Source organism: Protopterus annectens, chromosome 3.part0, assembly GCF_019279795.1.
Source record: "Protopterus annectens isolate FY-2018-M chromosome 3.part0, PAN1.0, whole genome shotgun sequence".
Lineage (NCBI taxonomy): Eukaryota > Metazoa > Chordata > Ceratodontiformes > Protopteridae > Protopterus > Protopterus annectens.
This window is the reverse complement of record NC_056731.1, coordinates 1,632,235,438-1,632,252,431: the sequence shown is the minus strand read 5'-3', so window position 1 is coordinate 1,632,252,431 and position 16,994 is coordinate 1,632,235,438.

The window sequence follows — 16,994 nt, the reverse complement described above, 5'->3', positions numbered from 1 at the left end:
ATACTGAAATTCGACATTTCAGTATTTCGAGATTGTATAGTGAATCTGTCACAGCATTTGGTGGTGTTGATGTGGATGTTTAGCTTTAGATATCTAGAGTGATGTTTGCTTTACCACTGGTTCTAGCTCTGTGGTAAGCAGAGATCACCTTTCGGGAGTATTTACAACACAGAGTAGGGTGACAGGGCTTTTAGACTTTCAGATTAACTAACTGTTCTTAGAACTAAACTCTTTTTCATCTGGAAGCCTTGAAAAATCTCAGGTTGGTTTATATACATGAGGTGCATGCTAAAAGGGAGAAGCTAAGATTCCTATTATTACTGCTTGAAAGTGTCATGATGAAAGCTGAAATGGCAATGAGATATTTTATAGAAAGAAAATCCACTGGTTCAGAGGCTTTTCCTGCCACAGTATGACTTTAGCATTATACTCTGCTTTTATTACGATATTGTACTGAACTCCTACCCAATATGCAGAGTGCAGTAATGATTTACTTCCTTAATGAACTGTCATTACATCATTTATATATATATATATATATATATATATATATATATATATATATATAGATAGATAGATAGATATACGAATGTACTTTGGAACTCAAACTTTCAAAACTTCAAACTTCATATGGTTGAGACCATAACATAGAAGTTCTGAAAGTCTGAAACTTCAGTAAAAAATAAAAACAATTATTTTCGGTTGATGCCATAAGATCTTTTGTACCCATCTCAGCTACCACAAGCATAAGCAGGTGGAACCTCGGTTTAACATCTAATCCAAATGATTCTAATGCTGTACTGGTGTGTCAGCAATCCAGTTACATGCAGTGGAAATAGAACCCACAACCCTCTGGTCTTCCAGCACTGAGGGTGAGTGTGCTCCCTGCTGAGCCACTGATACTAAAAAAACATGTAGGCAGGGTGGCTTCCATGAATAGAAGGTCTAGAAGAAAAGGACTTTTATGTGGCATTATGGCCAGGGAGTATTGCAAACCAGAGAGTAGAAATGTCTCTGTAACCAGAAAATATTGCAAAGTAAAGAATACTAGTAAATTTACAGCCTGAAAATATTGAAAAACAGAGAATACAAGTGAATAGTAGAACTGAACACAAAAAAATTACTGATGGAGAGTGTATATTCTAAGGTAGTGAAGCTAGGAAGGGTGGAAAATAAACCACTTGAGCTGAATTCTTTCAACAAGCTAAATCAAAAAGCCTTAGAAGATCAGTGTTAATGTAACAATAAGAAAGACTTTACCCTGGTAGTTAAAGAGGAAGAAACAGTACCTAATCAGTTTTCTAAATCAATTTCTGTCAATGGAAAAACAGAAAACCAAGTTAAGACTGGTCAACAGATATCTGTAGGTATAGAGGAATAGTAAAATTGGAGATAAATTGAGTTCTGAGGTACCATTTGTAAAAGAAGAGCAACCTGGAGATGACAAAGAAATGGAGATGGTACACTGACTCACAGTGAGACAAAAGGTGAGCAACCTAAAGAAGAAAAAGGAGAAGAGAGGGTGGTGTTCAAGCACTCTGACACCACATAAGAACGGTAAATAAGAAGGTAGTATTATTTATTTATTATTGTTATTTAATTTATTGACATTTGATTACCAGGTAAGTCTGACTGGGTGGAAGCCCATTTTCAGTGGAGGCCAGGGGAGAAAAAATCCAAATTTCACAAACATTCTAAGAACAATCATTTTACAGTCTTCAAAAATAAAACAAAAACATCTGCCGTTTCAATAATTATAACAAATTAGTAATAATATAAAACCATTGGTTAAGAATCGATACAAGTTATACGACAATCATTTAATACTTAGCTTGTCAAGAAATTAAAGTGTTAAATAAGTCTAATACAAACAGTAATTGCATTATGAAGTGAGGGAAAAACAGGCTTATGGTATATTTAGAGAGAAAGTTGGGGAAAAAATATGATAAAAGTAAGAAAGCAAGTGAATAACGGAGCGTAAGAGGTATAAGGAATGAAAGGGTACTTGTTCACATTTAGGGATGTAGTTTATTCTGATTTGAGCAAGAGCAAAGTCAGATTATACCTAGGAAGTCTTTCAGAGTAGTTTTGAAAGATGCCAGAGAGGGTATTGACCTTATGGATACAGGTAAGGAGTTAGAGGTCTTAGTAACCTTGCACGAGTAGAGACAATGCCTAGCAGACTTAATAGGTTTGTAGACAGGAGAGTTTGGTCGCTGAATTACAATGACTGGGAACATAGCTGTATAAAATGCTTTTTAGTGCTGGACAGGCAGATGAATGCTGGACAATTGCATAGGTTGTAAGATGCTGTGTACATGTTAGTTGATGAGCCAGTTCTAACCAATTTAGGCTTTTTAGTGCTATAACATGTTGGGTTCTGAAAGGGGTATTTGCTGAAAATGTAACAACTTTGTTATAGCATTGTTCAAGTTTTAATTTTGTGAAGCCTGGAGGTGAATAAGGATGCGAGCACCATGAAAAGTGTGGGGAGAAAGTAAGTAGTGGCAAGTATAGTTTTAGTGCATCAGTAAAGCTTCCCTACTCTTTGATGAGTTTTTCTTTATGCAATTTTCAGGTCGAATGTAAGCTTATCATCCACTATCACCCTTAATAATTTGCTATGAAAGGTGACTTCATGGATGTATTATCAAGAGAGAGGACTTCAAACTTTGTTTTTTTATGAGAGACAGATTTGGAGGTAAAAGCAATAGCTTGGTCTTTTTTGGGTTGAGCATGAGTTGAGAGTTACAAAGCTATGTTTCAATGACTGTCAAAGTGTCCTGAGTAATTTTCTGGAAGTGTATCATGCTGTCAGATGGGCAAATGAGAGTGGAATCTTTTGTGTATTGTATTTGGGTGGCCTGTTGTGTGGATGATTCTAATCACCCTCGATATCCACATCCCACCCCCACCCCCCATTAAGGAAACCACAGTAAGAAATTTCTCCAAAGCCAACTTCATGCTTCTTAAGCCAGAAGTAGTAAACTTCATGACACCCATGCAGATGGACAATACAGTTAAAAATGCTGAATCCTACACAAATGCGCTCTATAAGCACCTATATGAGTGCATGGATTGTGCTATCCCAAACAGAACCAAGACGCTATCCTCCAAAAAAAGGAAGCCAATCTGGTGGTCCCCTGCCATAAACAAACTGTACAACAGAAGGAAGAAACTGTTGCAAAAGAGAGTAAAATCCCATGAGTGGAGGAGCTCCCTGGTCAGCCTCAGTAAGAAGCTGAGTTCCCTTATAAGATCCTCCAAAGCTAGCTACGAAAATAAAATTGCCACTAATTCCAAGGACAACCACAAAGCATTCTATAGCTATGTCAAGAATCTCAATGGCAACACCCAGATCTGCTAGAGTTACAGCACAAAGGCATGAAAATTACAGAACCAACTGATATTGCCAACATCCTGGCCGATAGGTTCAGTGCTAACTTTACGCCCCCCCCCCTCACCCCCTAAAGGGCCCATATCTATACAGGAAGAATGCAGAGTCCCTGTAATCACAACTATGCAGGTGAAAGCTGCACTCTCTAAAGCCAAAAACACAGCATCCATGGGACCGGACAACATCCCAGGCTGCGTTTTACACGAACTTCAGAATGAACTGGCTCACCACTTAAGCACCATGTTCAATAATAGCCTCGCATCAGACTTTGTGCCCACTGAATGGTGCACAGCAACAGTTATCCCACTCTACAAAGGGGGAGCCACCACTGATCCCGGGAACTATAGAGCTATTAGCCTGATGAGCCTGGTCTGCAAAGCCATGGAACGTATCATCATGGAACTCATAAACAAAGACATTGGTAACCTCCAAACTCTGGATCCCACCCAGTTCGGGTTTGTGAAATGCAGATCATGCCTCCTGAACCTGATCAACTTCTTTGAGGCAGTCACCAAAGCCGTAGATGAGGATAAAGTGGTTCACACAGCCTATCTTGACCTCGCCAAGGCTTTCAACACCATCCCCCATTCTGGAATTATAGCTAAACTCAATAAACTAGGCATAAATCCCTACATCACAAGATGGGCTGCCAACTGGCTCACTGACAGAACCCACACTGTAAAAGTTGCAGACTCCAAATCTGACCTCAAACCAGTGACAAGTGGAGTACCACATGGTTCTGTCCTGGGACCGCTCCTGTTTGGTATCTACTTCTCTGAAGTACAGGCTAACACAGAAGGCCTGTGGCTAATGAAGTTTGCAGATTACTGCAAACTAGGAGCCATAGTCAAGTCCCCAAATGATGTGAACATCTTACAGAAGGGCCTCTCTGAGACAGATGCCTGGTGTCAGAGCCATGGCCTCAAGCTCAATGCCAAAAAGTGCAGTGTCATCCCCTTTGGTAAAAACTCTGTACCCGTGAACTACCACATAGGCAGCAATCTACTTAACACCAAATGCATGATAAGAGACCTTGGGGCCCAGGTGGATAGTAGTCTCTCCTTTGATAGTCACATCACCACAGTAGTCAGGAAGTCCTTCTACATGGTACACCTCATCATAAAAGGGTTCTCGTCCAGGAAAAAAGAGGTCATCGTTACCCTCTACTCATCACTCATTAGACCCATTATAGAGTACAACGCCCCTTTTGGAATGTACCTCACAAGACATTTGCAGCAGCTGGAAAGGCCACAGAAGTACCTCACAAAAGAGGATTACTGGACTCAAACAAATGCCCTACACTGACCGCCTCAAAAAACTCCAGCTTTACTCCGTAGCATATCGCCTACTCAGAGGTGATCTCTGCCTAACATATAAAGCTATGTCAAACCCAGAGCTGTTGGACATGCTACACCTAAAGAAATTCCAATTCCTCCGAGCTATATGCTCTAGGGACCTAAACCTTGTCACCACAATAAACAGGACATGCTGGAGGGATAGATTCCTATCCCAGAGACTTCCCATACTCTGGAACAGGCTACCCATCTATGTCAAGCAAAGTTTTTCATTAGCACTCTTCAAGAAAAATCTTGATGAGTGGATAGGAAATAGGAAATACACCCCGGGGATCACTTCTGTGTCTCTGCTTGTCAGTAGCACAGGAAAATAACTTTCTTGGGTGGCGTAAGTCAGGGAACCTTGTTGGCTAGGCTTGCTTAGGCCCTTGGGCCGATAGCCTAGTACCTACCTATGAACCTATGTATAGAGGGTGTTGGTGAAAATTTTAAAGAGGAGGGGACCAAGAATAGAGCCTTGTGGTACACTGGTGATGACTAGGAGGTAAGAAGAGAGCATTGAGTGCCATTTTACTGACTGATGCCTATTGGGCAAATAGCTTTTGAACCACTGAAGAGTGAGATGAGAGAGACCTAGTGAGGCCATTTAAAGTAGAAGGTTGCTTTAGACAAGTCCAGAAATAAGGAACAGACTAGTCTGCTGCTATCTCTAGCTTTACTGACAGTATCTGTATACGTTAGAAGGGCAGTGCTAGTACTATGAGAAGGATGGAAGCCATGTTGTTTAGGGGATAGGAGTTCCTCCTGCAGGAGATAGTCCAGCACTTGTCTCTGAATAAAGTTCTCAAATATTTTGATGAGGGGAGATAAGAATAAGTTAGTAATGTCTGTTGAATTTCTTCTTTTGAGCAGAGGGATAATGGTAACTTTTTCCAGAGAGATGGGATGTGGGATTCCTGGATTGACCTATTTATAAGGATTGAGATAGGAGAGGCAATGCTATTGGCTACTATTTTAGATACTCACTTGGAAGGTCATCAGCTGAAGAGCATGGTTTAAGTTTGTTTAACAGTAGTGTTATATAGGATGTGGACACACGTTTGAAGGTGAAAGTGGATGTGGTGATACGTCGCTGTTGGGTAGGGTTAGGATTAGATATTTTCTTAGTCAGAGATACTATAGTATCTATAAAATAAGAGTTGAACTGTATTGTACTTTCAGATGGTTATTGGGAGAAGGCATTGGGCTGAATTTTTGGGCAGGATGTAAGATTTCTTTAATGGATGTCCAAAATTTTTAGAGCTATGTTCAGTATTATTCTGAAGGTTATTATAGTATAGTTTTTGTCTTCATTTATTTGTTTTTTGGTATGATTGCAAAGCATTCTAAAGTTTTCATGATACTGAGGTCTTTTATATTTTTTCATTCTTTCTATGCTTTTTCTCTATCCTGCATTAGCCTTCTGCCAAATGGCATTATGTGCATGTAGTCTCTTCCTTCTAGGAAGTACAAGGCTGTTTAGGATATTTAGAAAAGTTGTATTGAATTTATTTACAGCATCATCTAATGGGAGGATTTTTAGGAAGTTGCAGTTAATAGATGACAGTGTAGTAATGAACATTTCTGGGATAAACTTGGAAAGGTTGCTTAATGTTTTATAAATATGGTATTTAACTAGATGTGTGAGACATCTGATAGTATAGATTGGGAGGTGATCACTGAAAGTATGACATTGTAACTGTAGTGGGATATTTACTATGGTCTAATACTAGGATCCAGTCTAATATGGAATTTGATATCTTGCTAGAATGTGTGGAGCTATTAATTAATTGTGTGAAAGCATATGAGTTCATGCTAGATGTAGGGGAATTAGAGCTTATGTCCAACCAACTGACATTCACATCACCTAGTAGTATTTTTCTTGTGGAAATGTTATGGCTATCCAATGTAGGATATCTTCCAGTAAAGCTGTATTCTCACCAGAAGGGATATGAAGAACAGTAACACATATTTGTTTATAACTGTTTATTTCAAGAAAAGCAATAAGAAGCCCTGCTGAACTGAATTTTGGCATTGGTTTGCTGTAAGGGGAAATGTGGTAGATGTTGGGAAATATTAAAGCAATACCACCACCTTTCCTCTTTATTTGGTCATTATAGATGATATTATAGCCAGGAGATATAAGCGCATAGTCATTTATGCTGGCTTTAAACCAAGTTTCACTTACAGCGAGAATGTCAGGCTTACGCTGGGTAACCAGGCATGTAGTATAACAGTTTTATTTCTTATACTTCTAACATTTATTGCAGCAAATTATCCTTGAACAGCATCATAATGATATTCCTCCTAAGCCAAAATACAGGAGCACTAGTCATGAAGAAGAGGGTTCTATGGGTCAGGTTCATAAAGAAAGGAAACAAGAAAAATTAAATAACAATGCAAACTGCCACTAAAGAATGCAATTGTAAGTTGTATTTTCTAAGGGAAGTGTCCCAGTGCCTGTATAGGTAGGTGAGAAAACAGTGCCCCCTACCCCATGAGAGGCTGACCCTGAGGAAACCCTAGAGTTTACTGACTTTTAGGTAATTCAGTTCAGTTTTGAGAAGGCAGACTGGGAAGATACCACTTTCAGCAAATTAAAGGAAAGAATACCTGAAAGTGAGGAAGAAGATGAGCAAAATGTTTTTACTTTTAACCCATAGTTTACTATGCAGAATGGGAAGGTACATAAGACTACAACAGCAGACCACAGCAGGGCTCTAAATATGCTTACATGTTTTAATTGAAACACAGAAAAAATGGCTAGCCTATGTAGTCATGGTAACATATCCCTCAGAACAACAGGTTTAAATCGGAGTAAGAAATCCAAATGAGTAAAGCCCCTGTGTTATGTAAAGAGTCAGACTTCAAAATGGAATGTGGTATAAAAACATTCACAATGTACCTATGATGAAGCAAGATATTCAACAAAAACATGTTGATGCAAGAGTTTTAGAAATGTTTGACAATGTGAATATATCAGTTATGCACAGCAGAACTGATAAGGTCAAACAAGGAAGTGTCAAGATTAAATGCTTTGATGCCTATAGCAAAACTAAAGTTGTTGGTGAGAAGCAAGAAACATGTTTTAAACTGTGCAAGTAAAACCCTAAATGATAAACCAATAAGTGTAATAAAAGTAGTTCTACTAGGCAAGATGAAAGAATTTCACAAACAACAGAAGGGGTTCCTGGACAGCACAGTGACAATAGTAGACAGGATGAGCAAAGCAAACACCTAGAAACAAAACACTTTAGACAGAATATGTAGTGATGCTAGTGATGTTTATCCAGAAACTACAGGCGAGTGGATGTTTAAAGGACAAAAGTAGTTTGCGGTATAAAATACAGAATGTATATCATTCTCTATGGAAGATGGCATTTGTGGTACTAGTTAAGAAACTAGATATTTTTGAAGTCCTGTAGATATTAACGTTGAAGGAGGAGCATTCAGTGAAAAGAAGAGAAGATATTTGTTTTATTTAAATGTGCAGCTGAAAGATTTCAGCAACCAGAAACTCTAGCAGTCCTATCATGTCAAGCATACCTCTCAACGGTTCAGATTTCTGCAGAATGATCAGATTTTTGCTTCATATTTTTGGTCTGCACCTCATCTCTGGGATGATCTGAGGACTGAAGTCACTAAATAATGATATACATTTGTTTCATACTTCATATCCTTCAGAAAATGCATGCTAACACAACTCCTGTTGTTCTAGCAAAGTTTTAAGTTTATGAGAGCAATATTTACAATTTGTCCCTGTTTTGGGTCCTTTGTCCCCCCATTATTTCAGGCTTTATCCATATTTCTTGTACTAAGAGGTAGAGAGGTATGGTATCAAGTTTGAGATAATTTAAATACAAAAACAAAGGATGTATCATAGAAATGCAAAGACTAGGAAATTTAAGGCTAGCAACCACAAGTTAGTTTTAGTCCCCTCAGCAGGAAATAAATATTTAGTTAATTGTCAGGACCCATTTTAGATAACAGATCTGGTTTACAACTCATAAGATTATTCAAGTGGGAAATTCTATAGTACAACCTCATAGGATCCCATGATCCCAGTGGGAATAGTTTAAGTAGCTGTAACAGCAGAGTCACGGGATGAGTTCAGTAATGGTGTATTATCAGCCACAGGCCCTGAGGGACTTAATGGAAATTGTGGTGATTGTGGGAAGCACAGCAGCATTGTAAAAGATGACAATAGCCCAGTGCATGAACTGGAGAGATTAGAAGGAAGACTGGACACAGCAAGAGTCTTGGTAGCATTAAATTGTTTACAAACATTTAAAAAGTAGTACTGCACAGATAGTGGTTCAACCCACCATGAAGTATTTAGCCTGTTTTGGGCTCACAAAACATTCATTCCACATGAAGCTGATGGTTCCACGCTAGATAGGGTTATTGTAGCATAATGTGGTATTTTATATCAGTTAGAGAGAACAAAGAGACCCTAAATATGTAAATAGTGGTGTCAATAATGTCTGTGACCCCTAAATGCATACATTGTAATGTAAATAATATATGAGCCCCCAAATGTGAGTGACGTTTCCTTTAAATGTATTCAGTGTTTCATTCAGTTGTATCTGTTACTCTAAGTACAATAAGAAACCTACCTGCTTTAGTAGAAAGTTTTATTCTTGAAAGAAGATTAGGAAATAATACAAAAAAAGAGGGCTGGGAGAAGCCCATGCAGAGAGTGATTACCCTTGCTAAAGTGAACTTAGTGTTCAGAGCAACAGTAGGTCCAGGGGGAAAAATAACCTTTGAGAAGAAGCTTGAAAATATTCATACCAGAAGTAATTCAAAGAAACTTGTTTCCCAGCAGTATGTCAAACTAAAGATGGTTGTAGAAGTTATAAGACTTCATTTTTGATAGAACCTGGCCTTGGCTACACTTGAATGTAATATATTTCCCAACTTTTACAAAGACTGGTTGTCTCAGCTGCATTAATTCTCAACAATATATTAATTTGCAACATGCTATAGTTAAAATGCCATAGACTGCAGTAACTAGAGTGGTTGGATAAAATTCAGCACAGTGTTTTGTGGCACCCTGCAGAATTCTGAGACTCAGTATGAGTCCCAGAACTTAAAAAAATGTAAGTGTGATCTTTGGAATGTAACAGTAAAGTGCAATACTTCCTGCTAAAAAGTGTTTTTGCAGTAAGCAAGTCCCCTTGTACCCCTTCCTCACACTCCATCTATTTAGTAAATATGAAGTCTGAGACTGTTGTACCTTGAAGAAGAGGGAATAATGTGTCAAAGAGAAATTTTGGATTTGCTATATATTCCTTGTAATTGCGCTTAAATTATCATTATTCCTAGGATTGCACTTAACAGTTCTCAAACATATACTGTGAAACAGTTTGCCATCAAAATTTTGGAAAATTAGTTACTCGATCTTGGAAGGCCGAAAGGCACTTTTCAAAGTTGTTGTAACTTTGCTTTTTAAATATTTGAATCCACAAGAGAGAATACCAGTGTGCATTCAGTCTTGTAGATTCGTTATTTTGAATGGAGATTACACTATAGTGGGGATCGGGAAATTTACCCTTTCCTTCACTGTAGTGCTATCACGGAGTTTGTATATATAAGTAGGAGGGTATGTGGGGGTGCAGCCCTCCACATGGGGGTTCAGGGGTGCTTGCCCCCTGAACAAAATTCATAGCACATAACCAAAAGTGTAGGTATTTTCAGTAAAGTCGACATACCTGAGATGTTGGCTTTCCTTACTTCCCACTTTCGGTTATGTGAACGATCGGTTACTGTATTTTACGGCATTTCGGGTTGGATACATGAGCACTCGCACTAGTCAGTTGTGAGATTTTGATAGTAAACCATGTGAAACCATGTTGCAGTGAGCTCCTAAAGGAAACGTAGTAATCATAAGTGCTGTCAGGAGCTGAACACCTTCCTATTACTGCCTTACATTATAATAATGCAATCACAAAGGGGTAGTTAAAATATGTCCTTTTATATAGAAACATACAATGTAATAGTGCTGAAGCTCCCACTGCCAGTCTGATACTTTGCAATACATTCATTTTCTATTGTGGCTGTTGTATTAAACTTCTGCTCAGTATTTAGAGTACTATAATGGCATAAAATATTTCTTTTCTGAGTTGTCATTATATCAGAGTAAATGTTCTCTTCAATACAAAAGTTTTTTTTTTTTTTTTTTGTCAGCAGAAGTACAACTTGCCCTCCCCAGTTATATATAGGAAAGTCCATTATATATGAAGATGAAATTGTGTATAAGTCTTTACATCTGGAATCATCAGCTAAGAGCATTTTGTACCTCTGGGTCATGATATATTATCCAGAGAAATGTGATGTAATATTTTATATGATGAAGAGATGTGGCCCTTTATGGTTAGGCACCATCAGTAGTCTTATAGCCATTGGGTCCTCTGCTGTTGCCACTAAGTTCACAATAAAAATATATGTTTTGCATTTTTAGGCAGATAAACTCAGTGTGTGCCTGGATCATTTTTGCATTTTTCAGGACGATAAACTCAGTATGTGCCTGGATCATATCACTAATATGTTCTTAGGAAATGACAACTAGAACTAATACCCTTTCCTCTGAAAAGAATCATTTGCTTTATCTATGAAATGACAAGCAAAAACAACTGATAACAAAACAGCACATTTTAATTGCTCTGATAAACATGCATGTCTGTGCTTCTTTTGTCTGTTTTTGTTTACTGCTATTAGACTGTGCAAAAATTAATAAGTAATAGAAATGGGACTGTTCAGTGGTCTTGTCCTAAAAAAATGTGAAAACCTTGCAGTAGCGAGATGTTTCATCTGAAGTTAGGATCCAAAGTTTGTATACAATTCAGATCAAAACGGCCTTTTGAAATGTAAGCTCATGACCCCTGAAAACAGTTGAAAATAAAATGTTAGCTTTCAGCTCTCTTAACAGTAAAATAAACAAAGTCATCTAAATATAAATGTAGAATTTTGTGACTGCATGTCTAAAAAGTGTGTTTTTCTGCATTCATTTATTTATTTGTCTATGCTGATAGGGAAGCCCAACTGGGCAAAAAACATTTTCAGTGGAGGCCCTGGAAGAAAAGCTCCACAGTTCAATCATATATCTTATGTAAAAATAAAAGCATGTTTTTACATGGGCAGTACATTTTACATGCACAGTATATATTTTTGCATGAAAATAAAAAGAGTACCTTTACTGAAAACAGTAAACAAAATATACATGCACTGGATAAGTCCCAATGGAGAATGAAACGCAAAGAAAAACAATGTATACACCTGTGTAAAATCTGAAATTAAGAACTGTTAGCGTTTTCTTGGATGGTTTGATCCGCAGTTAGAGATCGTAGTAATTTGGATTAACATTAAGAATGAAAGAAATAGTGGGAAGATCAAATGATAGGAAAGTCAGACAGTAGAGGATTAGTGATCAGGGAGAGGAAAAGGCTATGAGGAGGTGATAGTTTGAGAGTTACTGAGATTGTATGGGGTAAGAATAGAGTGGGTTAGAAAGAAAAGAGGGGAGAAGACATAGTCAGCTGAACAGGAAGAGCAGAGCCAGCAAAGGTATGAATCTGTTAACCCTATCCATTTGTTTTAAGTATGTACGGAGTTTGTTTCAGGAGTCTGACAAAGAGTAGGAGTAGAGATCGTTTCCATCAGTATTTTATGACTTACTGATACATTTTAGGAGTTTGTTGTTAGAGCAAAGGTCTCTAGTTATAAAATAGTAGAGTTAGAGTGTTCTGTAATGATGGCCATGTATTGGGGAATCTAGAATGCTATGGGTAGTGATTAGCTGTGTGTGGGAGTTTGAGCCAGTTTAATTGTTTTTGTACAACACGGTGATGTGCTTTGTTAGTTTGGTTGGTTGCAAATTTGCAAATTTAGCCTCTTTGTGGTAACAAAAGGCCAGTTTGTTTTATAGGTAATGTTTATGTTTGCAAGATTGGGGGAAGCATGTAATAACGAAGGAGGGAGGGAGGTTGATGCTACAGTAATCTTAGCAGTATTTATAAAAAAAAAATAAAAAAATGAACAGGCAAACAAATCCAGTGACCACTTTTATTAAAGATTAAGTGATTTCATCAGTATCATATGACTTCTTCAGAAGAAATAAAATCCACAAACCTTTGCTTTGCATATATTGTTTTGTGGTTGTGCTGGTTTAGTTGTTGTTTAGCAGTATTTATCAGTTATTGCTTGAATCTAAAGAGAAACCCAATTTTTGGTGAGCTTTCTTCGTGAAATGAGGCATGTTATGATCAAAAATGAGTCTGTCATTGATTATGATTCCAAATAGTTCAGTTTGGTTAACAGTCGAATATGTCTTTCTGCTTGAGTATTGTTTTGGGGTGCATAACATAAGTTTGTTTTTTGGGGATTTAGAAGTAAATTAGAGTTTTTAAGCCAGAGTTCAATAGCAGTGAGAGAGTGTTGGGTGATCTCTGCAATTTTCATATGGATGAGTCAAATTAATTAAGGATTGAGTTGTCAGTATACTGTACAAAAGAGTCAAGATTAGTAGTGGTATGGAGTTTGTTTATGAAAATGTTAAACGAGAGTGGGCCAAGTATTAAACTTTGGGGAACACCAATTGGATAGACAGATGTGGCAACAGGAAAAGGTGGAAGAAGTAAAACCTAGGGTGTTAAGTTCAGAGAGAAGCTTTTGATGGGCTACGATATTGTATGCCTTGGATAGTTCAAGGAAAACAGAGGAATCAAGGTTGCCTAATTCCTGTTTTGGTTTACTATCTTGGTGAAATTGAAAAGTGTGGTAGTTGTGCTATGGTTCGATATAAAGTAATCTTTATTCTTTGTATATGTTGAGGCAAAAAAATGATACCAGTTGATTATTCTATCATTACAATTCAAGATGCAGCTGCTCCTTTGCCTTTAAAGATAGAAACCTAGTCTAAATGACATTTATAGACAATTATACCAGAAGCAATTCCTGAAAGTGCCATTAAGTATAGGATTTTATAAATAAAAAGAAAAAGTAGCCAAAAGCAGCCAACAGTTTGGAAAAAAGTCAGTCCTTAGGAAATGATCAGATGTTAAGGGATTAAGGTTTGTAAATATCTACTAGTTTTTGCACCTGATAATAGTTTTCTCAGTCAATAAAGAGATAATTTAGATCACTTACTAAAAAAGTATTCTCCATTGTGATTCAATTGTGTATGATTAGCAGCTTGCTGCATTTTGCAGTTGGTAAAGGGAGGAGTGTCAAAAGACAGTCTGGTCACTTCCAGTCAATTAGAAGATATGAGGCACATGTCTGGGAGCACACAAAGCATAACAATTAACCACATGTGCCCTGCTCGATAATGAAACAAGGTGCATTACGTCACATGCAGAACTGAGTGACAGTGCATTGCTAACAACCATTGCATGTGCTATTACAAAATGTAGAACAGGGCATTTACAGATTATCTAGGGCTTAAAGCAAAAAAAGTCCTGATCGAAACTTAGAATAGCACCAATCCTGGTAACTGCTTCTTATCCTAATAGGAGCAAATGGGCCAAAAGGCTGTCTACTAGAGGTAAGCAAATTGGTCCATAGAGCCATCTTGGAGATAGATGTGATGAAAAAATATGGAATAGTCAAAAAATATATATATTTACTATTACGGGTAAGCCTATAATTTGTTTATTTCATTTACTGATGTTTGGTAAACTGGGTTGACCCTACTGGGCATTGACATTTTCAGACCAATATAGATAAAGAAAAATAAAAACAATTATTGCACAATAATATCCATAACATAAGTAGCATTACTGTTGAATTAAGACTGGAAAAATTGCAAGTAATAAGTATAATAAAAATACCTTAGTCAGGTATATGACATTAGTCACGGTTTAGCAGTTAAGCACAGATGATTAAAGCTGCAAGCGGTTAATGATCTTCACTCTGTAGTCCTGGGTTTGAGTCTGTCAGTCTCCATTTGCCTGCTATGTAAGTTTGAGTAAGCTGCTTTACCATATTGTGCTCCTGGGCCTTAACCCATGTGAATAACCTGATTAACAAAACATATAAACATTGTAAGCAGATAACTATGTACAAGCCTTGTAGATATGAAGAATATTAGGCATAACTTGGAGTCTTGAAGAGGTACATTTGTATAATAATAGGCAATTATGACTAAGTGTAGGAACGGGAGAGGAAGAGAAAAGAAAAAATGGGAAAGGGTGTTTTAGCTAGGATTTTGAAAATTAAAAATGAAGGAACAATTCTTAGTTGATTAGGTTGATTGTTCCATTCTATTTAGTGACTCTTAAAGGGTGAAAGGATTAAAATGTGCTATGATGAATCACATAGGGGCAATGCTTTCAACTCTCTCTTCTCTCTGATTTTGCAGAATATCCCTGATTTTACCTCTTATTTTTCACCTGTTTCTTATAAACTGTGTAATTTTCTGGTCTTTCTGTATGGCAGAAGACTGAGTAGTCGGGTTCATGATTGCTCTAAGTCGGATATTTATATGTTTTTCCCTTTTTAGCATCAAGACATTAGCCCAAAAGCTCACAGCAAGGCTATCTATGAGACGTAAGAGGGTGGGCAACAAAAAGCACTGTTGGGCTAATTCTGGGAGTAACTTAATGAGTGGTCAGTAGAGCGACATGGAGAGGAGTGTTGGCATTGCTGTAGATAATGAGCCTGTAAAGTGGGGGGGGGGTAATATGGGAGGATTCAATTAAAAAATAGGTACGGTATATGAGGAAATGAAGAAACTAAATGAAACCATCACAGGGCATATACAAAACGAAGGAACTAAATGAAACCATCACAGAGTATATACAAAATGAAGAAAAAAATGAAACCATCACAGGGTATATACAAAATGAAGAAAAAAATTAAAAACCATCACAAGTTATATACAGAGTGAAGAAACTAAATGAAACCATTGCATGGCACATACAAAAGGAAGAAACTAAATGAAACCATCACAGGATATATACAAAATGAAGAAAAACATGAAACCATCACAGGATATATACAAAATGAAGAAACTAAATGAAACCATCACAAGGTATATACAAAATGAAGAAAAAAATGAAACCATCACAGGGTATATACAAAATGAAGAAACTAAATGAAACCATCAAAGGGTATATACAAAATGAAGAAAAAATGAAAAACCACCACAAATTATATACAGAATGAAGAAACTAAATGAAACCATTGCAGGGCATATACAAAATGAAGAAACTAAATGAAACCATCACAGGATATATACAAAATGAAGTAAAAAAAAATGAAACCATCACAGGGTATATACAAAATGAAGAAACTAAATGGAACCATCACAGGGTATATACAAAATGAAGAAAAAAATGAAAAAAACATAGCAAGTTATGTACAAAATGAAGAAAAAAATGAAACCATTGCAGGGTATATACAAAATGAAGAAACTAAATGAAACCATCACAGGGTATATGCAAAATGAAGAAAAAAAATGAAAAAACATCACAAGTTATATACAAAATGAAGAAACTAAATTAAACCATCACAGGGTATATACAAAATGAAGAAAAAATGAAAATCCATCACAGGTTATATACAAAATGAAGAAAAAAATGAAAAACCATCACAGGTTATATACAAAATGAAGAAACTAAATGAAATCATCACAGGATATACACAAAATGAAGAAATAAATGAAACCACCACAGGAGATATACAAATCATTGAGAAGAGTTTTAAAGAGATAGAAGGAGCTTTGAATAACACTCCAAATGAGAAATCCTCTGCCTGACTACCAAAGAGAATGAACACAAGATAGCATTGGCAGAATTAGCAGCACTGCAAAAGTAGCCAGAGAAAAGCCAGGAAAAGTTTATTTAATCTCCATTTCATGTACATAGCAGAGGAGGCAGAAGAAAAAGAGTTTCAGGAATTTATGGTCAAATATTTAAATGAATGGAGAGGACTGCCTAATGTGGAAATCCTTGCCAAAAGGGCACATGGGTATTTACACCAAATGACACATCAATTAGGTTTGCCAGGCCAGTAATAATTAGACTACAAACCTTCCCACTTAAAGAAAAGATTCAGCATTACGGAAGAAAGGGAATGTGATGAAGGTAGGGAACAAAAGGGTATTTGTAGACTAAGATTTTTCACTGATTACCAGTCCGAGATCGAAAGCTTTTCTCCCAGTAATCCAGAAGTCGAAGTAGATGCAGTGGAAGTTCCAATTACAGTACTCTGTAGTGATGAAAATCGACTTTCCTTTTAGAACAAAAACTTTTCTAGGCCTA